A 26,590-nucleotide genomic window follows, 5' to 3' on the forward strand; every position below is an offset into this window, starting at 1 on the left:
CTAATAAAGTTGATTTACAACAGTGTTCTACAAAAACTACCCATGGAGAGAAAGTTATCTGGCTTAAACGGGTAGTAGTGAATAACAAGGGTGTTTGACCCCTGGCCTCTAGCGCTTATAATACAAAATACATAGACATAAGGTCATAGCATATAGTCCTAATATAGTTATATCATGTGCAGAGAATAATTTTTACTGTTTGCAAAGCTAAAATAGCATTCATCCAGCAAATGGCCTTGTTGTAGGGTTATTTGAAGAAAAAAGCCTATTGGATTTTTTAAGCTTGACAACCTTAAAGGAAATATTAATGGGTGATTTCCTTTGTTCATTTTTAACACAAGGATGGCAATACATTTGAGATGCTTAATATAGCTCTTCACATATAGTCCATATTTAATATACAGTGACTGGTTTGTACATGTATATCCTATATATACATATATACATATATATATATGTATATATGTATATTTTGTGTACTATTGTGCTATTATTTAATGTTTATCTCTTCTGTAATTTTCATCGGGGTGGATTTCTCCCCTAAACACTTAAGATAGAGCACCACATTAGAGCACCACAAAGATTCGATAAAATATTTGTTGGTTGATCAACACCAAAAATCTTAGAATTTATATTTATTAATGTTTATTTTAGAGAACTTCTGTATTCAAATAAATGTTAAAGCAGTTCCTGATCTTTTGAAACTTATGATCTAAAACATAATTTAGACCACACTGCCCATATTATTAAGAATACTAACAATGACAACTCCCATTATTAAACACTTCCTTGTACTGTGCTCAACAGTTTTGTTACTATATCTCATTCAATACTAAACATAGCTACATGCAGATATTAATCTTCCCACTGTACAGATGAGAAAACTGAGGTTATAAGAAGTCAGGTGAGTGGAAAATCCTGCCTGTGCCCTGGTTTCTGAACCTCAAACTAAATATATATCCTACACCTCTATTATCAGAATTGTCTGTGAGGCACTTTCACAATGATAAAAAAAAAAAAAAAAAAAAAAAAGCCAAATTATAGCTCCCAAACAGACTAATGTGCCCAGAGTTTTAAAAAGCTTCTTACAGCATACAACTGCATTATGAAAGAAGAGCTTTACTGTGTGTGAACAGGTTGGAAGGAGAGTGTGGAGATGCTATTTGAAAGGGCAAACATCTTCAGAAACAAGGGCCACTGTGTTTGACAAGCTGCTTTCAATGGTTAAATAACAAATAGAATAGGTAACAGATAAATGCCATCTAAGCAAAATGCTTTAGAGATACTGTTTTATCTCTAATTTATGGGGAATTCGTGCTGCAGCCTTGGGATAGGTGGTCACTGAATTATGCGCCAAAATGGATGTGGAAAACTAATTATGTCTAGATGAAATGGAAAAGCTAAATGGATCCCTGAAAATTTTTCAGGATTAAGCAAAATTGAGCATGACGACAAAGAAACAGACACACAAAGATTCAGATATTACTTTGAAGCTTTAAATGTCATTTCTGTGCACTTCAATGGAAGCAATGTATCAGCAAATCAAACATGTCAACATATGATTCTTCAAAATTTGACAGTGGAGTTGAATATTAATGCGTAGTATCTGCATCTGCTCTCCAGACATGCTATAAATCTGATGTTTTTGTCAGTGATGGAAATACTTTAAAGTGTACAAATCACCATATATTCCAATTAAGAAAAGAAATAGATTCTATCTGTATTGCAATCATGCCAAGATATTAAAATTTTGTTTTAGTTCTATTGTTAATACTGAATATGTTCTTTAAAGAAAAATCTTTCAGATGATCTGTTTCATTAATAAAATTTGTTTTGGATAGTGAGTTGTAACAAAAAATTGCAAAGATGACTGGTAGACCAGTATATAAGGTATATAAAATATTTTATTTCATTTGAAGCTTTTATTTATTATATTTATCAGTATTCAGTGTACTGTGTATATTTTGCCATCATAAAATAATTTCTTTGCACAGGATTTGCATCAACATCCCATGTCTATAGAGCTGCTTTTCCTCAGAAAGGAGACAGGAAAAAAAGTTAACATGACTAGGAGAAATTCACTCTCACGGTAAGCAAATTTTGTACAATCTATGTCTATATTATACATAAATTATCTCAGATATCATGAGAAACTTGTCAGGATGTAATGTGGGATAGTACTTATAAACACGTTCTTGAACACTTTTAGATATTTGTTCTATGACTTTGATTGGTATAACTAACACTTTTTAAAAAAGGTTTAATTAGAATGATATAATAATACCACCTTATCATTAATCTGGTACTAATAATAATTGGAAAAATTTTACCTCAATAGAAATTCCCATATTGTACTTGACTTCCTTCAGTTATTGGAGGTCTAATACATGTACTAAACTATGGGAAATGAGCAAAATATTATGCATGGTTGCTAAATTCAAAGTAATTAAACTGTAAGTCAGATGCAAACACATTGATAATATAACCACAAGGGTGTATGTATGTAGTGTTTCTAGTGTTCAAGAAGGAAAATAATGCAACTGAACCAGTCACACCAGGAAACACTATATAAAAAAGAATAAATTCGGTAAGAATTTAAAGACAGGTAGAACTGATGATGAGGGAACATTCCAGGCATTTGAAGTTGTATGTGTGAGATAAGGGGGTGAAACATTACCAAATGTATTCTCCATTACAAAATGGAGAACACAATGTTCAGTAAACTACCTGAATTAATGGAGTCATGTTGGGCAAGGCAGGGCTTTGCATTCTACATCATAAGATCCTGTAAATCAGCCTTTTCCAAAGTGGAACATGACTGCTGGGAGATATAGGAGGGTTTTTTTTTTTTTTTTTTTTTTTTTATTTATGTGTTTTTTTTTTTTTTTGAGAGAGAGTGAGAAAGGGGGGGGGGGAGGGAAGGGGAGGGGCAGAGAGAGAGAGAGGGAGAGAGGGAGAGAGGGAGAGAGGGAGAGAGGGAGAGAGAGAGAGAGAGAGAGAGAAAGAAAGAATCCCAAGCAGGCTCCACACTAACAGTGCAGAACTCTATGCAGAGCTCAAACTCACAAACCTGAGAGATCAATAGTCTGATGCTTAACCAATTGAGCCACCCAGGCCCCCCCTAGAAGGTACTTTTGAATGAAGTCTCTTACAGCCAAATCGAATGGAATAACTGCATATTTTGTCCTTTCAAAGGTTCTGAGAATTCATGGAATAAAATCCCCAGTATTCTAATTATTTGACCAGTGAACCCCACTTTTTTTTTCTGTTCTCACCCAGTGCCTTGCACAAATTGAGCTGTAGGCAGTGAGAAGCCATAAGCCGCTGGTTTCAGAGCAGTCAAGTGACTTGATAAAATTGATGAATTCAGAGGAATCATTGAATGAGTGTACTATGTGGAGAGAATGGGAGAAGAGCTAGAGAGGGAGAGCAGACTCAGATAGAGGGAAAGGTAGCAAGCATATCAATGCATTAGACCTAGTGTGATAGCAGGGAGAATAGATAGGAACATTAAGAGCACAGAATAAAATGTCTCTGATAGTAAATTAAATATGCAAGTACAAGCACAAGGCAAAGTTAAGATAATTCAGTGAAGTAAAATGTCAAAAATCATCCCTCACATATTGATGCATGCTAGAAAGTTTCCGAACAGCAGTTCCACATCCACCCTGGAACTCCAATGTGTTAACAACTGTGATAGAGAATTGTCTCTGAGTGTTAATCTTAATCACTCCAGTTATATTTCATTCTTTTTGTGGTAGTATTTCAAATTGTATCAAGTAGATTTGAGCTCTTCAGAATTTCTTGTTAGTCTAATTTCTCCTAACTTGTAAAACAAGATGATTTAGCCCTTATTTAAAATGACTGAAACAAAGACCTTAATTAATATTAGGGGAGCAGCTTGCCTATAGTTAGTACATATGATTTTCAAGTCATTCTGTACTTAATTAAGAGCAAAGAGAATATATTGAGAATCATATGTATTATTTTTACTTTAAAATACTTCCAGGGGCATCTGGATGGCTCAGTTGGTTAAGCAACCTACTCTGGATCTCAGTTCAGGTCACGATCTCACAATTGGTGAGTCGAGCCCCGTGACCGGCTCTGCGTGAAGCATGGAGCTTGCTTGGGATTCTCTCTCTCCCTCTCTCTCTGCCCCTCTCCCACTCATGCACACATTCTCTCTCTCACAATAAATAAATGAACATTTAAAAGAAAATAAAAATACTTCCAACATCTTTGAAAATCTGTTATTTGATGTCAATAAGTTACTATAACCCAGAGATGTGGGACCATTTTTTTTCTATTGATACCAAAATGTGATTTACAGGAAAGGGATTAAAGGGTCATTGGACTACCTGATTTAAATCCTGCCTGTACTTCTTATTAGCTATGTGGCTTTAGGCAAGTCATTCAAGGATTTTTCTTTTCTTCTTTCTTTCTTTCTTTCTTTCTTTCTTTCTTTCTTTCTTTCCTAAATCACTATGTTGTAGAGGTAATCATGTTCACCTCAATGACTATGAGATGTGTTGATTTACGCACATAAGGTGTCTAGCATAGTGTCGGGTATATAATCAGTCATCAGTATGCTTGAATCCCCTCACTTCTCAAACTTTGAATCCTGGGTTAAATGAATTTTTAAACAGCTTCTCAAGTCTTTGCCATTAGTTTTTACTTAAATCATTTTGCTGCTTTTCATCTTTGTCCATTTTATGATAGTGATTCTCTCCCTGTAGCACATTTTTTTTCATGCACACAAAGATCAGGGTTTTATAGATTTATCATTCTCCTTCTCTTTATCACTGCCATCATTGCCAAGGTAAAGAGGCATCGTTGTTTCCAAAAGAGCTGATTGAGTCTATAAGAAAACTTAGGCCCAGACTTTTCTGAAAAAGGCTAGTTGAAGTGAAATGTGTGTTTTGGGATGTAAATTTAGTTTCATAGTCCCATAGACAAGATAAACATGTTCATTTTGTAACAGATGTTTTCTTGAGAACATCAGTTTAAGTGTTCAGTTAGGGTACGAGATAGCAATACCTCCTCACCACCAGTTTCTCTACTAGAACTTATAGCCCCCATACAAAACTTCTTTCTTTTAATACAAAAGAGAGTGCAGACAGATAGCTGTAATTCCTAATCTATCCCATAGGCTGCCATTATATTTTATGTTGTTTTTATGGCCTTATGGACTCCCAGTCCACTGGAATAGCAGCAGCTCGTACTCCCAGTGTGCCTGAGGCTCCACATTACTGGATTCTCTAACTGCCCTGCTAGATAGACCCACCAGTGGCTTTTGCCGGTATTTCTCTCGTGCAAAGAGCATAAATGATAAATCCTAACATTGATTCATCTGAAAAGCTCCCATCTCTCACCTTTCTTACTGCAACAGGGCGTTGGCCTTTGTTGTTTTTCACTTTACACTCATACCATATAAGGAATACCTTTCAAAAAAGTGAGCTTCTTAGCCCTGACCGGCCATGTCCCAAAGTCTACCACATCTTGTAGAAGGTTTGGGCTACTTTGATTCATTTCCTCCTTCACTAAAGGTTACTGAGCACTTACTATGCAATGGTCAGGCTACCAACGTGGTTATATACAGTAGGTTGAGAAAGAACCAAGGCCCCTGCTTCCACGGGGCTGTTGTTGTTTGTTGAGAAGATAAACAAAGAGAAACTAGAAGTTTCATAAAGGTAGACATTTTTGTTTTGCTGTCTTATTTTATCCCAAGGCCCAAAACAGAGCCAAGCATTAATGAAGCCTCAATGGATATCTGTTGTATAAAATCAGTATATGATATAATGTGGAGAGCAGTAAGTATAATGGAGTAAAATAAAGCAGAGTATAAAAGGCAAAATGTGATGCAAGTTATTGTTACTGACTCTTTTCCACTTCTTGTGAATATTCTGCTTCAGCAAGTGGTCCATCTGACCCATACAACAGTCTACACTGCCCCATATCCCTTTGACATAATCCTCTTTGTCTCACTTTCTCCCTCTAGAAACCAGTCTTTCTCTGTATTAAGACCAACTATCTCCTTCCAGAGTTAAGAATACAGATTTGTCTTAAGGTTTTGTTTCCCCTTGAAGTATTTTCTCCATCTTTAAAGTTAACTCTAAATACACTTTAATAGATAAAAGATCAGATTATCTAATTCTTTATAAACTTGCAAGGAGGAGTGGTTTGCAAAAGCCTGCCAGGGCAGGGATTTCACTGTCTCCAGTGAAATGAGACATATGAGAACAATATAATAAGCTTTTTTGAAAACTAAACTTATCGCTTTTAAGAGGCCCCACTTGAACTATGACATTTTCTTCATTTTCAATTTCAAAATGCCCTTTATTATACCATGATATTCATTTCAAAAAGTAATACTATTCTTCTGGTTGTATAGTTAGAAAAAATAAAAATTAATAATACTATATAAACATCTAAATTTGGGGAGGATGAGTTTTTTTTCTGGTCTATAAAATTAACATCATAAAATTATTGACAGTCCAGTAATAAAGAAGAGGAATTACTGCACACACACACACACACACACACACGGTTTGTGATCTCATTAGGGACAGAGATGGACTCTGGATTTTACATTTGAATTCTAACCACTTAATACTTAAATATAACATATGCTTATTAAATGTTTATTTACTGAATAAAAAATTCTAGGCTACCATTCACAATAAATATAAAGAAGACATATGGAATAAAGTAACATGCATGGGGTCTAAAAATTACTGTAATCCAACGGAGGTGCTGACTAGACCAGCTGAAACAAAAAATAAAGAATAAAAGAAATTGAGATAATGGAACTTCATGGGTAACAAATAATAGATAAAGGAGAAGAAGGAGGAATTTTCTGTTTACTTAATCCATATCCAATCCACTCACTCCCAGACCACCAGACCAGTTACAAGATAAGTGTAAAGCTTTGCTGAAACCCAATTTATATCTCATACATACTTTATTACATGGGAATAATAAGTTAAGGAGCTATATAACCTAGACCGTTCTATAGGTTCAAATTGCAACAAAGAAAATCACACAATTGTGCTAGATCCAGCTTTGATTTTATCACACTAATAATTATGAGCTTGTGTTGTATTTGCTTTTTGGCTTTACATACTGTCTATATTCCTCTTTTTTTTTAATTTTTTAAATGCTTATTTATTTTTGAGAGAGAAAGAGACAGAGCACGAGCAGTGAAGGGGCAGAGAGAGAGGGAGACACAGAATCTGAAGCAGCCTCCAGGCTCTGAGCTGTCAGTACAGAGCCTGACATAGGTCCTGAATTCAAAAACCATGAGATCATGACCTGAGCTGAAGTCAGATGCCCAACTAACTGAGCCATGCAGGCGCCCCTATATTCCTCTTAATATAGGTTCTTATGGTCTCACACTGTCCAAATCATCACTTCTGTGATTAGGTCCCTAATGTTGAATGTGAAGAGATCTGGGGATGTGAGTGAATGTACCCTGCTGGAATTTTACACTTTTGAAAGAGAGAGATAAAGGAATTGGGATATCAACTCCTGTCTGCCTCTCAAGACAGTAAATTTTTTAAATCACTGTTTTTGAGGCTACTCCTATCTAGCAGTCAGCTATACTCTTCATCAAACACTTTAACACAATAAAGTTGAAAAATAGGATAAAGAACCTGAAGACAGAAATAAAGCTGAACAGGCACATCGGCACTAGTGTGCACAAAATTAAGACAGGGGAAAAAAATCACCCTAACTTAAAAGCATCCCAAATGGTTCCGAATGCAACTGAGATAATGATATGCTATTTCATATAAATATCTAATGGCTCCAACACGAGTAGCTAACTACAATGAACGGTCTTATTAAAATATAAAAATCACTGAGGGAGCATGCAGGAGCAATCCAATCTCGGCAGAACCACTTTATGGGCAGTTCTTGGTTTGAAGATCAGTGAAGATGCCAGCACTTCTTAATTTATGTTAAGCCTGATAATTTGCGGTTCTCTGCAACTTTTTCTCCTAACAAAGCAGAACTCATATACTGAAATGAAATCAACATAGCACAATATTAAGGTGTTTGTACTGAAATTTAATTAAAACATCAAATCTCATAAAACACTAAAGACTAGTTATAAATAAAGCTTCTAGGCACACATAAATTAGATTTAAATAGCAAATAGTAGTTGAGACTTTATACTTTGGCTCAAAGCAGTGTTTGTTTGTTTAAAGGTAATTGAGGAAAAACGATATTTATACTTTCCATAATTCATACTGATATCACTGAGCATACCTTACAATAATAATAATAGAAAAAACTAGAGTGTTCTGTCAAGCATTGATAGATTTAGCAAATAAAAATAAGGGGGCCCAATAAAATCTAAATTTCAGATAGGCAATGATTTTTTTTAATAGAAATCGGGCCCATGCAATTTTGGGGAATATTTTACTAAAAATTACTTATTGTTTATCTGAAATACAAATTTAATTGGACATCCTATATTTTATCTGGCAAATTTAAGTTTAGCCAATGATAATGAAGATACGTTGTATGCGTGGTGGCTTTAATGAACAATTTATAAAAGCCCTATTTATATACGATTATATCATTAATTTATATATTATTTTATCTTTACTCACATAAAAATAATGATTTTAAATAGATGATAATTGAGAGAGACAATTCTACAGCTTAGCAATATTTATAATTTATTTCTTCTTCTGGGAAATACTAATGGACATTGTGTTTGGCCCTTTGAAGTTAGCTTAAAGCTAACTTTAAAGTGACTTAGTTCTACACAAGTGATTGTAGGCAGAAGTGATGTTCACCTCTTCCAGTCCTCTCTTTCTTTTCCCTTCTGTGCCAGTTGGAGGTGAAGCCTCTACTGGAAATCACTGAGCCTTTGATGATACCAGAGCCACAATATGAAAGACACTTGGGTGGCTGATAGACCACATAGAGCAGAAGACCGACCCCTCATTCCCTTGTAACACCAATGCCCAATAGATGGTGATGTGGATGAGAAAGAAACGAGCTTCTGAGATTCCAAGGTTGTTTCAACAATTACTGTCACTTAACCTATCTGATATAGATTTTAATTATTACGTTGCACTAGAATGATTTTTCAATTGAAATTCTAATATGCAATAACTGGCTTAGCAGGCTAGATTTGGGTGCTGAGGGAGCAGGTTCAGGAGGCTGGAAAGCTGAACAACAGTAGCAGTCAGTTTCAGACATCTAATAAAACAGTAAATAAGAAGTCATGTATCTACTGGGTTCCACCTTTAGAAAAAGAAGTTGTTAAAAAGAATGTTATTGGTATCTGTTGGCTATGGTTATTGACTATACTGAGCAATGTACTACCCAAACAAGGTAAGTTTAGGAAGGAATAAGCCAAAATGGCAGCATTAAATGAAAGAGAATAGAAAAAAAATCCAGAAATTTTGATCTTTTAAGGTTGGAAAGTCTACTGTCTAAACCCCAAACATTAAAAACAAGGGAGTGAGGGGAATTTAAAAAGTCTTTCAACCACAAGTACCAAGTAAGATTCTTAGTTAAACAAAGTAACTCAGTTCTGGAACAGGTTTAGATTAAGGGTATGACTATCAAAATCTATCACGTTTTAATAGTCACCAGGTTGTTGCCCTTAATTTTGAGAAAGGGGAACTTGGGTGTGAGAAAGCAAATATGGTTAAGAAAGAATTTGAATATAGTTACTGTACAGTCATATGGGGACTAAATAGGAGTCTCCTAGTACTTTAAGGAATCTCCCTTCAACTGATAAATCTATAGCACAAACTGCAACTCCAAGCTTGCCTCTCTAAGAAACAGGCTGCAAAAGCCATGCAGGATCGGTATCTGTACTTAAGACATGGACAAGGACAAAGAGTTTAAGAGACAAGAAGAGCTTTCCAGAGCCAAGTCAAGAACCAACGAGAACAATGGACAATATGCTATAATGTCCGGAGATCTCAGACTTTAATGTATTAACGAATTGTGATTTTGTATTGACTCTCTTGGAGAGGGGTTTGGGGTATTTCATGGATAGGAATGAATGGAATGAAAGGATATTTGGTAACGAGAAGGATAGAAATCCACATCTTTCCTCTTCTTTTAAACAACTAATTCCCCAGTGCCTTTGCAGTAAAGTAAGGTCACGTGACTGAGATCTCACCAATAGAAAACAGAAGGAGGAATCTATTACACTTCCATAAATGGCAGCATGTAACACTTCCCTGTGATGCTCCACACACTCTGTCCCTAATCTCACAGCTGGAAACAGAAGAGCCAAGGGAGGAAGGCAAGTCACTGATAGAGAAGCCATGGGATGGAAGAATTGGGCCCGAATGACAGGATGGAGCAACACAGCACTTCTCTCCACTGCCACCCTACAACTCCCGTGTCCCCACAGATAAAGGTGTATTTTGGTAAACCAGTGAGAGTAGCAACTGACTTGTACTGATGAACACAGCACTACAACATAATCCTATCATACTGTACGGTGATGTTCATATAAGGCTTAAAAATTTCAATACATTTGAGAGATAAATCTTAGGTCTGGAGATTTAGGACACACCTGCCAAAACAGTCTCTCATTTCTCAGAGAAAGCACAGAAATTTTAAGCTTTACCCTTGATTTTGGACTATATCTTTTATTAAACCTTTCCTTATATTCCAATCAGATCATTTTTATTCACTTCTATGGGTAATAATTTTGAAATGCAAGGTTCTGAAAACTAGGTCATTTTATACTGTTCTCTCTCGAAACATGATAAATTAATCCGGTTGATTATTTTTAAACTCTTTCCAAAGTTTTAGAACTTGTCAAACCTTGTATCATGTTTATGATGGTCTTAAAGAGAAGTTTATGTAACAAGACAAAACCACACCAGAATAAGGCAGTTCAACATGCTCTTGCTGACTGGATTTATATATGAAAGGAAAAGGGGTTAGAGGAGAATCTGCATGGAATTTGGCAGACCTGATACACAGTAGCCTCTAGGTGCTGTTTGTAAATGTAAAAACTGGACGATTTTGGATTATCAAGAACTGAGAGTTAGAGATCTTTCAATTCATCTCATTTATTTCCTCAAAACACTTAGTAGCTTCCTCATTCATCAGTCACTCAGTTTATAATTTCATACTGCAAAAAATGTGTGTGTGTCACTACATCCAAATACAGGTGATTTTAACACTCTGTGTTGAGAAGTTTGATTCTTTTTCCTGATGCCAGGCTAAATGCCATTTGACTCAGTGTTCTCCATACTTTATTCCATATTTATTCCACTTGAGAATCTTTAAAGAATATCTATGCCTCCAGATATTCTGATTTAATTGGTATTGAATGCAAACATGGTATTGGGAATTTTTAGAGATCCTCAGGTGATTCTAACACTCAACACAGTTAATCATCAGCAGAGAAATCACTGTTTTAACTGTATTTCTGGTCTCTAGGTTCACCAGATTTAACTCAGAGGAAATAATTTTATGAAATTTTTGTTAATGTCTTTCATAAAGTTGCTTGAGGAAGGTTTTATAACTGTAATCCACCTTAGACATTTTAGGTAAGGTAAAATTTCTGAGTTATGCTGATAATTATGGTCAACTTGAAGAACAGCTAAAACTCCTTTGGTTACATAATACAATGAGAAAATATGAGGCACAATATGATCAGTAAATGTTAAATAATTTCAATTTGGTGTTGGTCATCTCCTATGTGTTTTTATGTGAGCAAACTTTAAAAGGGGCCATCTAAAGCATTGATTATGCTCTTCTCTGTGACAGTAATTAATCGTAACAGAATCAACAAACATGGTTGTTACTAAAAGTAGCTAAAATGAAAGTTTGAAATCTTTAATGAAGAAAAGTTCCTTAGTGTATAACTTCTATATTATAATGGTAAAGATAATTCTGTTCCTTTGTGAGCAATAATGTATAACATATGGCTTTCTTACTGATTTTCAGTTTTTAAAATATTGGAAACATTTTCTCTCATAAATGTGAACATCCTATCTCCACAATAATTTTAACAAATAAATTTGGCAACAAAATTAAATTAAAACATGGTTATAAATTTTCTAAGTATCAATTTGTTTTGGCAAGCTCTTAATTTTTGGATGAAAGTTCTAATGAAATGTTACTAACATTTTCTTTCTTTTGCTCTAGTTTTCTCCTTTTCTAACAACTTTGTATTTATTTCTCCATCTGACCTTCCCTCATAAGAGGCAGTTACAGTAAATCAATCATATTTTCTTGCTGTGCTTGAGTGAAGATCATGTATTTTCATTTCAGAAATAATTTCTTGATGCTGTATTTAAGTAGCACATTTTATGACAATGGAAAAAGGCGATGTGAAAGAATCAGAACATGTCTGGATTAAGAGAAAACAAAAATGATCTGGCTTGTGACTTTCATATATATTATCTTTGTGACTCTTTACTGGGAAAGGTTCATAGTGTTTTCTGTATGCCGTGTTTATTTTAAATACTTTCTTCATAAGAACATCCAAAAATATTAAAGATATTAAATCAATTAGAGACTTCTACTAATACATATTAGTAATATGGTAGCCAAGGTTACTCATATCTTCATTACAAAGACTATACCATAAGTGAACTATTGATTGAGAAATTATAGAAGCAGTGAATATATTAGAACTCAAAAACTAAACTTGATCTTCATAACAATATTCTTGCACAGATTTTCCACTGAAATTTTTCTTGTATTGAAATTACATAATTTTCTGGGCTTTACCTCTATTGATAGGAAAGCAATTATGGAAGTTAAGATCTGTTTACTATTTTATATTATTTATTTCAGAAAATGCCAATATTCTTTTTTATTTTTTTAAGTTTATTTATTTTGAGAAAGAGAGAGGCAGAGAGGGAGAGCATGTGCGTGTATGTGCATTCAAGTAGGGGGGAGTGTCAAAGAGATGGAGAGAGAGAGAATTCCAAGCAAGCTCTCTGCTGACACAGTGCAGACATGGGGCTCAAACCCAAGAAATGTGACATCATGATATGAGCTGAAATCAAGAGTAGGCCACTTAACCAACTGAGCCACACAGGTGCCCCTATATTATTTTTATTTTTAATGTGTACTAATCTCAGGGAAAATGTGAAAGAGATGAGAATAGCCTTCCCTATCGGGGTTCACACATTTTTTTGGCTAATTTTGGCCCAATTATTCATTTTGAAATAGAAATTTATAAGTTAATGACTTTCTTTTCCAAAAAATGCAACATACCTATGTGATTGTCAAGATGGTTACAGCTTGTAAATTAGCTGGAAGATTGCTGATTCTCACTCAGATAAGAAATTGACTATATTCTATAGAGAGAAATTCAAATATTATTTAAGTTAGAGAAATTATAAATATTCAGAGTTAACCAAGATGCCCTTAATGTTCCCTCAGCTTGACTAAACTTTAGAAAGGTTTCTTCCTGACTCTAGGTCCCTGACCTCCCTTTTCTTAGATCATTTATTTTAGAATACTTGCAATTAAAACTTGCTTCTTTGCTCCTTTCAGGTGAAAACTCTCTCCCTGCCTCTTGCCACTTTTACAACCTAGGAATGTCTTTTTCAAAGACCTGGGCTCTATCCCTCTAAAATGTAATCATCAAAAAAGGTAAGGCCCTACTTTCTCCCCAACCCCTAAATTTTCCAGTACATTTCCACAAGCTCACCCTAGTGCTTAAAATTCCCACCTTTTGTTTCAAGGTAGTGGAATTTGATCCCCCTCCCTTATTTCAATAACCTTGAATAAATTATTCCTTAATCTTTTTCACAATTTTCTTGGACAGAGTCAATGGTCTCTCTGCCAGTCTCATAGGATATGGATGTTAGTTATGTTTTATTATTACTAAATGATCCTTATTGATTTTTTTTAATTGTAAAATTTTAAAGGACTTTACCCATATAACATGAAAGTTGTGTGGCCCTGAGAATTGATTGAAAGTACAGATATGTAAAAAGTAAATGAAAGCATGGGCTTCATGATTAAGCAAATAGTATATTAATTTAAATTACTCAAAATAACAAATACAAGTTTGCATTTAGATACTGAAATGAAATTCAAAACTTATGTAAATGTGCATATATATTGAAAAGTATCCTAAGTATCTGAATATTTTGCAAAGAGTTCAAGAATAAGGCACTTAATTATTCAGATGCTTACTTCATTTCTCCACCCAATTTTCATTAAATACAACCACAGTACCTTTCCACAAGATGATTTTTAATCCTTTTAGACTGGTAATGGGATGTATGGTGTACTAATTTATGTAAAATGCTCCAATTGCTGAGATAACCGACTCCTTTTAACATTTTGCCATTAATTATAATAGATTTTTAATTACCATTGGAAGGTTTTGTAATTAGTAACGTCTAGCTTATATAATCAGTGATTCTAAGCTCTCTAATTGACATAACACCTAAAAATTATTCAAAGCATGTTATAATGTTGCTTCATGTCAAGAAATTAAATCTGAATTACCCTTGTTTTGGAGAGGATGGACTTGTGAAATCCATCAAGGATGTGCTAAGGCTCAGTGCTTTTTGGCACACCTGCAACTGTCCTTGAACAGGCTAGAGAAGGAAATTCACAAAGAAGAGTTTGGAAAAAATAGATTTATATATACAATGGACCCATTGTTAACTGGATGGACCAAATATTTTCGTAAATCAAGGTGTCTTCATAGAGAATTACCAACCATCAGATAATAACAAAATACTTTAAGAGAGAGAGAGAGAGAGAGAGAGAGAGAGAGAGAGAATAATATACTTTAAAAAAAATGTTTATTTATTTTGAGAGAGAGAGAAAGAGCAAGCAGGGGAGGGGCAGAGAGAGGAAGAGAGAGAATCCCAAGCTGAGAGCACAGAGCCCAACGTGGGGCTCAGTGTCACAAACCATGAGATCATGACCTGAGCTGAAATCAAGAGTAAGACACTGAACCAACTGAGCCACCCAGGTGCCCCAACAATATATTTTTTAAAGTTACAAACAGCAAACTTGAAAGAAGATTGAATTCGGTAATTTAAATTTTAAGAGCAATTCATTAACAAGGTCGATTTCCTCCCAATTCTTGTACCTTTCAAAACAATAGTAAATCAGATTCTAAGAAAGAGGAATTAGTGAAAATCTAGAAAAATCTTGATGATCGTAGTTGCCATATACAATGATGGTTTAGATCATTTAAGCATGGTACAATTACAGTTAAGTTTGAACTCAAAGAAAATGTATGTTAAATACATTAAAAGAATGGGACTACTTTAATATACTTAGCTCTTCAGGTAACCATTTCTCACAATATGTCACACTGAAATCATTTAATGAAATGAGCTTATACATTAGGCAGCATTTACATTTTACTTTTTATATTTTACCAGGCAATTTCTAGGATAATGTTTAAGTATCACTAATGGGTATTTTTAACAGAATGTAATGCTCTACAAAATGGTAGGTTTTTATAAGTATCTCCGTAATAAAATTTTACCAAAAGTGTAGCAATATCTTAGAATATGTTCTTAATTGTATGCAGTTGATTTGGTACTTAAAACATTGGCTTTTTCAAAGTACATAAAATTGAGTAAATGTTCCCTTTAAATAAATGGAAAGATAAATGACATTGTTCCAAAGTTTTCTCATCATCAGAATAACTTTAGAATACTCGCAAAATTTATTTATGTGTTGATTTTCAAGTATAGTTTTTTTAAATAATAAGTTGCAAATCCTCAGTCCTGGCATGGTAAATGTTTAGAAGTATTTAATAAGTATTTATTTTTTAAATATCCTTTTATAATTTTTTATATCACTTTACTACCACCTTCCTAGCGCCTGCTTTGAGTTGTTTAATAATAGCATGGTTTTTAAATATTGAAATTTGAACATCACATTCTATGAAAATTTCAGTGCAGTATAAGCATTGCTTATAAATAAAATAAAAATATAAAATTAAAGCATAGTCATTGAGATCTTCTCATATCAAGTGTGTTATGTGCTCTTTCTATAGTAATATCAAAAGAATACACAGATGCTGTGTGAAACCAGTATATTCATGTGTTGTGTAAAAACAGTGATTATTCAATGTTTTTATTTATTTTTGAGACAGAGAGAGACAGAGCATGAGCAGGGGAGGGGCAGAGAGAGAGGGAGATGCAGAATCCAAAGCAGGCTCCAGGCTCTGAGCTGTCAGCACAGAAACTGACGCGGCGCTCGAACTCACGGACTGTGAGATCATGACCTGAGCTGAAGTCGGACTCTTAACTGACTGAGCCACCCAGGCACCCCAAAACAGTGATTATTCAGTAATAGTGTTTATGCAATCATTGCATTGAGAAATGGAAGGTCACAGAATGTTCTCTCATAGAGCTGAATTTTTCTTAAAGTTAAAATACTTGTAACAACCCTCCTCATTATGCTTGTACGATAATTAAAAGTATAAGTAGTATTACTCTTAAGTATATATTGATTTTTGTGGATATAAACCAAGACAACATACAAATAATCTCCTCACAGTTTATAAACGGTTTAGTAGCTGACATTCTGTTTGAATTTTGTCCATTGGGATTCCTCCCCATTGAAACTGCAACATAAAACCTAAATATGTTTCAAATATAGAAGAAATAGCTGATAAGGCTCAAAGATTTCTGTTAGCTCAAAACATATTAAATTGAAAGTACTTAAAAATTTGTTCTTTATATCTAATATTTGATACCAAATTAAAATTCTTTAAAAAACTTCTTCACAAGACCATACAGAAAGTGGTTTAAATTAGTAAGACATCTTAAAAATGTCTGAGTGATGGTAACCGTACAGAGGTCATTTATCTAGGAAGATTTTAGTCCCACAGTGGATTATTTATTTATTCATTTATTTATCTCTGTAAACATATAGTCCTGAAATACAGACCTATCAAGAAAATAAATTCATTACCCAAATTGGTGACTATACTCTTATTAATACAGGTCATTTTTTTTAATCATGAAATTATAAAACACTAAACATTTAAATCCCATTAATTAACACATTTCTACAGAATTTCTCTAACTTTTGTAGCCCACCTCCTTCATCTGAATCAAGGTCAGACAGTAGAAAGTAGCAGAGTACAAATTCAAACCCCTGCTGAGTTACCTAGCTCTCAGTTTGGCTGGTCCCATTAGTGTTAGCACTTTCTATAAAGACAATAAATGGGCCTGGCCCAGCAATACCTGCCAGACAACGTGTCTTAAAAGATTCAGGAGTGAAAGTGCCCATCTCTTACAGGGCCCTATCTGCCTAAGCATACGTTTCCAGCAGGAACCCATCTCCCAGCCAGTCCCTCCTTGACTTCTCTGCTTTAACAAAGACTAGAATTCCTCATCTGCCTCTGTTTTGAATCTTTATTTTCATTTTGAGAAATTTTGTAAAAACATTATAAAAGATCAAAAATGAATAAACACCTATGTAGCTACCTCAAAAATTAAAAAAGATTGTAAGCATTGCTATATTTGCTTCAAGTATGATATTATAAAAACAAATATAAAGAATTTTGAAGCAAATTGAAGTACACTCTGTACCTGAATTCCAGTTTTCTTACTTACTGCCAACATGTACATGTGCCAACTGTACAACACAGTGTATCATGCATACAGTTTTCCTTCCTTAGTTATCCTTGTATCAAAAATCTCCCTCCTTTTCCTTTCCTTTATGTGCCCAGGGGCTCAAGCATATTTTTAATTTAGTCAGGGGTGGAAGGTGGGTAGGAAGAGAGCAGCTTTGGAATAAGCTCACCTTGATATGACATGGCAATTTTGTGTAGGATAAAGTCAGCAACTCACTTTCATGGGGGTAAAGATGGGCTTTTTAATAAATGAGAAGAAAACAATGGGTGGAAATACTGAAAGGAAAAAGTTGGATTCATTCCACAAATAAAGATCAAGAAAAATACCAAATGACTCCAAGCTTCACATGTAAAAAGTATATGTAAGCATTCTTAGAAGGAAAGATGAGAAAATTCCTCTAACTCCTTAGTTTGAGGGAGTCTTTCTTATCGTTCAAAATCTAGACATCATTGACTAGAAGTTATTCTCACTACGTGACTTCTAGAAATTAGAAAAATGAACTATATCTTCATGGAAAATTAGTAATATATAAATAGAAAAGAAACCCAAATGTCCTTTAAGATTGTAAAATGACTTTCAGACTCCTACAAAAATAAGAATACAAAATAAAAGCCACTGAAATACCTGGTCACATATGCATGATTTAAAATAAAATCCGTTTATGAGCATTGACTTATGTTGGGGACATTGCAATTATTGCTGTCTTTGTTTTGTTTTTAATAAACTTCATCTAGCTAAAGTTATTTCTATTCCCAATTTCCAAAGTGTTTGAATAAAAACTGAGAGTGACATTTTGAAAAAAATATTTTTCTGTACCTATTGAGAGAATCGTATTCTGTTTATGTGTTAACGTAGGCAATTGTATTTTAATGGATTTTCCCTTAAATTCCTCTGACACTTGATAAATAGGTATCATATACATATTTTTTACCTCTAACTAATTTTGACTTGTGGTATTTTCTTTTCTTTCATTGTCTAGTTTTGGAATCAAGGTTATACAAATCTGTTAAGATGAGTTTGGTAGCTTTCCTTATGTCTATCTATATCTTTGTAAAGAGTAATTACTGTCTTTTCCTTGTACATACTTTGAAATGTGCCTATAAAAAACATATGACTCACATATTTTTTAAAGGGGAATAACTTTACTTACCAAATCAAATTTTCAATGACTATTAGTTATATATGCTTGTTTTCTACTTCTTCTGTAGATCCATTTTCCACTTTTCTCTGTTCTATATCTTTTTGTTTGATATTTTTTCAGCCATATCCCCTCCCACTGTTCTCTATGTTCTCTCTGAATCCTGGCCAAACAGATCCTCTCCTTTCCAGCTAGAGGTGCTAGCAGGTTCCCACTGTGCCTGTGTGCTGTGGGCTTTTCCATTGAGGTTGGTTGCCTTACCTCTGCCTTCTCTCTCTGCAGAGACTCTTTAGCAAATTACCTGCCCTTAACCCTATTCCTGTGTTATCTGTTTCTGTCAGAATCCTGACTAATAGAAGCCATGTCAAATGTTCTATTCCTTTCCTTGAGTCAGTTTTAATAATTTATAATTTCATGCAGCATGATGTGATATCTTCGTCTAAGGTTTCAAATGGCATGGAATATATTTGTTGGTATTATTATTTTAATATTCTTGTTTTTTACATCTCTAGGTTTTTTGTTTCTGAAAATATTAATTTTTCATTTCTTGTTTTCTTTTCTTTTTCCTTTAAGCCTTGACCTCTGGGTTTCTAGTGAAATAACATGGTTGTAAAGAGAATTATCTGTGGAGCTACAATGTCTGTTTGAATTGCAGCTTCACAGTATATTGGATGAATGACTATGCCTTAATATCTTCCTTTCTTTTTTTTTTTTTATGAAATAGAAACATGGCAGCACCAGCCTCAAAGGTTTATTTTATTTATTTTGTTTGTTTGTTTTTTAAGGAATAACTGAGTTAATTAGGTTGACATACAACACATGCTTTATATCTTAACTGTTGCCATTACTATTATTATCTTAAAATTTTTTAATATTTATTTATTTTTGAGAGAGAGAGAGAGAAAGAGAGAAATCATGAGCAGCAGAGGGGCAGAGAGAGGAGATACAGAATCCGAAGTAGGCTCCAGGCTCTGCGCTGTCAGCACAGAGCCTGATTCAGGACTCGAACTCACAGTCCACAAGGTTATGACCTGGCCAAAGGTGGACACTTAACCATCTGAGCCACCCAGGTGCCCCTTATTATTTATTTTAGAAAGAGAGTGTATATAAGTAGGGGAAAATTCAGAGGGAGGGGGAGAGAGGGAATCTCAAGCAGGCTCCACACTTAACATGGAGCCCAACATGGGGCTTGATCCCATGACCCTAGGATCATGACCCAAGCCCAAATTCAGAGTTGGACACTTAACTGTCTGAGCCACCCAGGCATCCCAACTCTTACCATTATGATTTGCAAAAGTGCATCGTTCAATACAAACAAACTGCTGTAGTGTTGATCTGAGGGCAGAAGTCTTTTTACATTTTGTATATTAGGAAATGTCTTTATTTTGCCCTCCTCTTTGACTAAAGTTTGGTTGAATATAAAATTCTAAGTCTGAAGGTAATTTCCTCCAGCATCTTGACAATATTGCTAATTTTGTGGTATTAGCTGTTACTGATAAATCTGCTGCCATCCCAATGACTGTCTTATAGTGTTCTGCCATTTTTTCTGAGAGCTTTTAAGACTTTTCTCCTTAATCATAAAATTTATTAGTTACTCTGGGCTTATATTCATTTTTACTTGTGCCTTCTGGAAATTTAAGTTTACTTTCAGTCTGAGGATGACAAAAGGCTCAGAATCACTTGCTTAAAAATTGCTTCTCCAACAATCTCTCCATTCTGGTTTATGGATATTTGAAACTCTCATTTCATCATTTACTGTTTATACAGCAGTGTTGTCCAAAAAAACCTTTGAGATGATGGAAATGTTCTATATATGCATTGTTCAATATGGTCACATGTAGTTAGTGACTACTACCCTAGCTGGTTTAGCTGTAGACTACCAGTTTATTATTAACTTTCCTTTGTCTTTGTCTACATGTGCTGAATTCCTAATACATTCATAAGTACACTCTGAGTGAATTCTTAAGTAGATTTTTCCCAGTCACTATTCCATTCTTTGTGTTCAGTACAGAGTTAATCCCATTTGTTCCATGTTTTGGGTTGTTACATTTCCCCTCAAGATTTGTAATTAATGTTCCTATAAACCTTGCTCTTCTTGTTTCATTTTGGCTTGTCTTTATTTTGTTGTGTTTTATTAAAGGAAAGTTTGCCCTCAATTTATCTCATTGAACAATTTCAGTGTATATACGCACTTTGAAGTTCTTATTAGCTTATTTCCATAAGACTGTCTTCTACTCTGGAGTTTATTCATTTTCTAATTGTTGATTTTATTGACCTTATAAGCAATTTGTGTGGTTTTTCTTTTTTAATGTATCTAAAAATTTCAGTAGAGACATGTTTGGAGGGTTGTTTTTCCTTTTCACTTTTGTTTGCTTTTATCCCTACCTGTCTGATAATTTCCTACTTCCCTCTGTCTTCTCCCTAGACTGTTCAATCAAAAACAAATTTTAGGGTTTAATTTTAGGGTTCTTGTGCCAAGACTAAATCAATGATATATCATATCTAGGTACTATAGACCTGGATTTCTTGGTATAGTTTCAGATTGAATAGCTCAATCTGTGTCTTCCTACTTTTCTGGGTCCATTCACCTTGACGGTGGTAGTTGAAAATAGTGCCTGGCTGGCTCAGTAGGTTAAGCATCTGACTTCCACTCAGGTCATGATCTCATGGTTCGTGAGTTTGAGCCCCACACTGGGCTCTGTGCTGACAGCTCAGAGCCTGGAGCCTGCTTCGGATTCTGTGTCTCCCTCTCTCTCTGACCCTCCCCCACTCATACCCTGTCTCTCTCAAAAATGAATAAATGTTAATTTTTTTTAAGTAGTATTTGTTTGCTTTTTCTTTGTTTACTGTACTCCTTTCAGAAATAAGGAAACCCACTTGAGCTTCTTATTTCAAGCAGTGGATTAGGGACCTATTGTAAAAGCCTTTTAAAATCCTTTTACCTCGGATGAAATACAACACCAATTTCTATTGCCTTTTTCTGACCAATAACTGGGTAATTCCATGGTTCAATCCCACTCACGATTTGTAGTGTCATTTTATTTCTCTTTTGTTCTGAGCCTATTTCTTTCTTTCTGGTTTCTATTTATGTTTTATCTATCATTGAATCTGAGGGGATGTATCTAATGTATTCTTATGAAGTCTCCCTAATGGAAGTCTAAAATGCAAGTTTATAAAATAGCCCTCTTATCTGTTGTCCATTATTAGAGGAGATGCTGAAAATCACTGGTTTTATATCACATTATATCTCATTTTATCAAGGATGCCACTTTGAAAGTTAGAAAGTAGTTTTCTCATTATTGCAAACACACCAGGAAGGTAATTTATTTTGTTCTAGAGTTTAAACAAATATTTTTGACAGGTTGTTTTTGGCCTGAATTTACTATTTTCCTTGTCATTGTAATGACTTGTGTAAAAGACAATATGGTACTAAAATATGCCAACTTTAAATGTGTGTGACTTACATTAAACCCTTACAAAAATGAAGTATGTATTTACTAAGACTTTAATTGAGCAAATAAGAACATTTTAAATTAGTAATGCTAATTAGATGATATAGGGGATATCATGTTAATATTTGGCTAAATTTATGTGAAAACTTGATTTATATAGTTTAACGTCTTTTCAATACCTTGGGACATTCTATTTATAACAATCTTCTTTAAATGATCAATACATTCCGCTTTGAGAAATAACACATCAAATGTGCATGTGCATACCTGAAAAGTCTTATGATTGTTAAAATCAATGCATCTATAAGAAATGCTTAGCCAGTGGATTTAATGTAAAAGGTGATGAGCACACTAAGTTTGAAAATTGTGTTTTTAAGGAAAATGAGAGAAGCTGTAAAAAATTGGCTTCCAGGTAGAACAACTGAAATTTAAATGTTTACCAACCTCAACTTTCTAACCTCTGAAATTTAAAGTACATTTGTGATATTTAACATATTGTTATTTTCCTCAGTGGGAAAATGCATTTTCCTAGGACCAATCCCAACATTTCCTGAAAAATTCCTCTTTGTAATGACCACAAATTATATATATCAATTTTTTTTAAGGGATGTGTGAAACAAGAGACAAATTTTTGTATGTAAAGTGTTCCCCTTTGTAGAGGAAAGTTGTTTGAAAAGTGTACAGGACCTACAGTGCAATGGTGAATTGTTTTATTATCATAGAATTTTGCCCTGCTGTTCCTTAAAACGGAAAATAGGAATTAATAATTTCAAGCACCAATACTAGATCAGGGACTGTCTTAGGAATTGTATACATGTTCTTTCATTTAATCTTTAGAAGAGCACTCAAATAACCGTTGTTTTCTCTGTATTTGGATACAGAGAGGGAGGCATAGCCAAACTTGAATCTGAATCTCTTTAGCTCTAAAATGAACTTTCTACCATAGCAGTGATTATATGTATATGGCTATTGACATGGATAGTTAATTAGCCAACTTTGAATCAGAATATATTTCTCATATTTCATAATAATTAAAGAGGATAAAATTGTTTCTTACATTTACTTTAGAAGGAAATTTTACATCAAAAATTGCAGTGAGGTTTGGAATGAAGGTTCCCACAAAAAGATGGAGTCACTGAACAAAAAGAGAGAGGCTGGATTGTTTTGTTAGTACAAAAAGACTTCTATTTTGAAATGAAATTGTTTAGCCCCAGGAGAGGGAAGATACTATGAAACACATTTCATAAAATGTAACAAACTCCAGAAAAGAATAAAGGTACAAGAGAAAGCTGTGCTTAGGGAGGGTGTTTTCTGGGAGGATTTGATTAGAAATGCATTCGTTAGAACATGAGTTTGCTGTATTGATTGGCTGGAAGTGGAGATTCCTTATAGTGAACACAGGTCAATTGTAGTTGCTGTTTTCCTCTTACTGTTGGCTACTTCCAAATATTTTCTCTATCTTTGCTACAGGGTGAAATGTATTAGTACATCCAAAATTGGCTTATGTTAGGGTAAGGCTCAGAGAAGCTAAGAAGTTTGTTCAAGTTTACACCATCAGTAAGTGCTGACCATCAGAGTCTATGGTCTTGTTTTTTCCTCTCCTCTCTTTGCTGGCCTCTTTCTCCTTGGTTTGGTCCTTCCTTCAACCCTTCCTGCCCATCCTTCTTTATCAACTTTCTATTTTTGAATATCTTTGAGGGTGAGAAGAATAATAAACATTTTGGAGGCCTCATTATTTTTCTAAACTGTTCTTTGACTCCTCCGACGATTTCTCCCACAAATACATATCCTCCCTTTGAAAGTTCTTTTTAGGGAGCTGACATCAACACCAATTCTCTAATTTGCTCTGTGTCCTACCTTTTAAGCGTTTTGTAAAGCTGAAGGACTGAAGATGACTATCAAATTAATATAATAAAGAAAGACATTAAAAAAAATAAATTTAGCAGTTTAACTGCATCTAGGATCATAAACCTTAGACCTAAAAGAAATTGCCTACAATTATTAATTTAGAAGAAGAAAAAAAAAAAAAAAGGTAGAGTGACATAGATAAATTTAAAATGCATGACTAATATTAGCCTAATTTATTTGGTCAAAAGTGAAAACAAATTTTATTAAGAAATTCATCAAATTTTAGTCTATTAAACAAAACTATAATCTAATGAAGGGACAGGAACTTACACTGATGATTTCATGTTTTTGGTGAACTTTGAGTTCAGTTGATTGGAGGAAATGAAACCTTTCATTAAGACATCAAAAATTACTTTGATGAGACAAATTAAATTTTTCTTTGGTGCTATGTCATTAATTTTTGGCATTAATTTAGACATAAATCAAATAATATAGTATAGTTAAATGTAGGAAATAAGCAAATGTACTTAAGCATTTATCTTCTTTTTTTCAGCTTTTGTCCAAGAAGAGATTTGATAAAGAGAGTGTGATTCAACAAATTATAAATGCTGTTTGAAAATATAGCAGCTGTGTACATAAGGGCGTTTGAAAATAATGGTTACCAAAGATTAGAAAGAATATAATATTTTACATTGGAAACTTTAAATAAAAAGGAAACCATTATTTCCTTTTATCTGAGATATTTTATAAAACAATGCAAAGAAGGAAATATGTAAGGTAGTAATGATTTATGTTTTAATTAAAATATTTTATTGATAATTTAATACAGACGATTCCTGCAGGCAACTGGGTATGAATGTGTTTCCTTTAAAACAACTCTCTAGTCCACAAAATATATGAAGTTCATTTTTGGCAAAATATAAAGAGAGTATACTTCATATCCTTATCTGTGAACCACTCTTGCTTCTATCTATTTACTACCACTATTTCCAGAATTTATAGTTTCACATTTATCACTACCTGCACAGTATAACCGCTGCTTCTGTAAAGACCCATATATCGCTGCAACTATAACTGAACAAGTTTCCATTGTTGCTGTTAGCTGTTGTCTCCCTTGTTTAAAGACCCTGGCTATTTATCTCAGTGTTCACACACAGAAATTGAAATGTATAAAGGTGGACATTATTACATAGAGACCACATAGGATACCTGCTCTACTTGAATGAAGATCTTTCCAGGATACCAATTCAGCTATATCTCAAAAGTCATAGAGTGGTGAAGCCAGAATTACTATATAAGGGAAGAAGAGCTTAGGAGCTGCATTCTGGTGGGGGTGGAAAAAAAAGGGAGTCTCACTCCCAGAGATCTAATTAGAAAAAAAAAAAAAATCTTATTTTGCACATCTAGAGGGGAGTCTAGGATTCTGCATTGCTAGAAAGCTCCAAAGAGCTAAAAATGCTCAAGGAACTAACATTGAATAGCATGGTCTAATAAACTAGTTTGAAATTGCGTATGAAGTACATGGTATTTCCTTAGGTTGCTACTGTATTTGGTGTGGCTGTTAGAGAGTGAGAATCTGAAGGGTCAATGAGGAATCTAACTTACATTCTCCTGAACCCTCAGTCTCTCCAGCTACCTTGTATTATTGCAGCTGAATTCATAAAATCGAAACACATGCTCAACTATGACCAAGTCATGTGCATGTAGAGATCAATCAGGAGATACTTAAAAAATCATCACATGCTACCCACTGACAAGTGAAATCTGTATTTATTTGGACAAGACCCAATCACCAGGATTAAGTGTCCCACGTGATTCTCATATGCATTATGATTAATAACCTATAGGGCAAGTAGCTCCTGCTATCTGCTTTATGTAAAAGATAAATTAGTGGCTAAGGAAACGATAATGCTATTGGATAAACATCTATTCTAACAGTTATCAAAGCAAAAATTGCACCTGACAAAGGTAATCAGGCCAAGAAGACTTTATCCAGAGCTATTGCACAGAATACAGGCTGAATTCATCTCCACTAAAACAAAGGGCAGGACAGTTTTTAAGAGTTGGGGTGGGGAGACTGTAGGCCATCTCTATTTGCTAATTAGCACCCCCCAAAGGAAAAGTAAACTTTTTCTTATCTTCATGACAAAAGATAGTTTTACAAGCTGGAGAAAGGCATCCATGGAAGTTAAACTCCTACTTTCCCACAGAGACTGGGAGATAGGGGTACAATCTCCTTCAGAGTTGACATTTCAAAGATTCAAAGAGATGGGCCATAGGATCTTGAGAAAGACACTCCTGGGTTGTGAAACTGTCCAGAGATTCAAAGGGGTAGAGAAAGAATGCATACATTTCTAAAGCAAATGCTCCAAGGAAAAGAGTTCAGGACTCAGAATCAGGAAGAAGCCTATCTAAAGTTTAATCAAGCTGAGGGGAACATTAAGGCCATCTTGGACACAGATAATGAAAGTGTTTTCTCCTAGAACTAGGGTTCTCAAACTTGGCTGCACATTGTAATCACCTGGGAGTTTTATAGAAATACAGATGCCTGTGTCTAATCCCAAAGGTAACCTATT

This window comes from Panthera uncia, chromosome A2, assembly GCF_023721935.1.
Source record: "Panthera uncia isolate 11264 chromosome A2, Puncia_PCG_1.0, whole genome shotgun sequence".
NCBI lineage: Eukaryota > Metazoa > Chordata > Mammalia > Carnivora > Felidae > Panthera > Panthera uncia.